Below are 1143 nucleotides of genomic sequence, written 5' to 3' on the forward strand. Positions count from 1 at the left end.
TTGGCTTCAAAATGTTCACCATCAATGTCGAGCGTCATGGAGACCACTTCGCGGCCCTGCGGTCTCCTCACGAGCACAGATCCATGATCTCATCCTGTTTGCAGAAGGTCGTGAAAACCGCCAAAGCACACTTCGGCTCTGCGGTCATGATCTGTTCTGGCGATGCCTGCGAATACACTGGGTCTCTCAGGATGAGGCTCCACGACATGATCCACGGCTTCTATCTCAAAGTCTTCGCCATGCTGCCCTCTACGTGGCTCCACCTCATCCCCCACATCCTATTCGCTGGCCACTGCTATGGCCCCATGGACCCTGTCTCCAACATCATCATCAACTCCACTTGCCACCACATACTGCGCCCGCTCCCATCGTCAGCTGACTACAAAGTACAGGTGTATGACATCCTCGACACCCTCTCTATGCTTCGTGTGGAGGTCCGTTCCTTGGAAGGCCTCACTGCCCTCGTCCGAGCAAGCTCCGAGTCCCAATGCTCGACGCAGCGGGCGATGGAGCACCTCTCCTGCAAACGCTGTGACCTGTCCCAGGAGACGCACACCTCGCTGCAGTTTACTGACGCAGCCGCAGCCGCTCGACACCCACAACATGCTGAGCTGGGATCATTCTTCGCTTCCCTGGCGCCTGACAGGCTCATTGACCTGCGGCTCTTGCTGGCCACTAGCGCCAATGGCAGGATCTCCTTTGAGTCTCTTGGGGAAATAATATCCACTCTCAAACAAAGTGCACTGCTGTTGGTGGCTCCCGTATCTTCCAATGCGGCTGAACTGTGCAACGAGGCTAAGGAGACTCTGCTACAAAAGAGGTCATGTTATAACGAGATGAAGTTATTCATCCGCGCTGAGCTTGCGCAAGTGCTGAAGAAATATGCCTTTGAGCATCCTCTGGTACATGGCTTTGTTTGTGTCCATTGTTTCTTTCTTGGGTACATACTACATTCTTAACATATCTCTTTCAGGTGCCTCATTTGACCTTTGCTGTTTCTTGTTTTTGGAACCAAAATATGAGCCAAGTGTTATCTGTGGTTTGGTGGCGGCTCCCAGATCCCTAGACAGGCTTTCCTATCATGTTAATTTTGTGGCTGCTTCTGAATCTGATAACCAACTCTTCTTTGCCGAAATAAATGAG

The sequence above is a fragment of the Triticum aestivum genome, unplaced genomic scaffold (genome assembly GCF_018294505.1).
Source record: "Triticum aestivum cultivar Chinese Spring unplaced genomic scaffold, IWGSC CS RefSeq v2.1 scaffold98769, whole genome shotgun sequence".
In the NCBI taxonomy this organism is placed as follows: Eukaryota; Viridiplantae; Streptophyta; class Magnoliopsida; order Poales; family Poaceae; genus Triticum; species Triticum aestivum.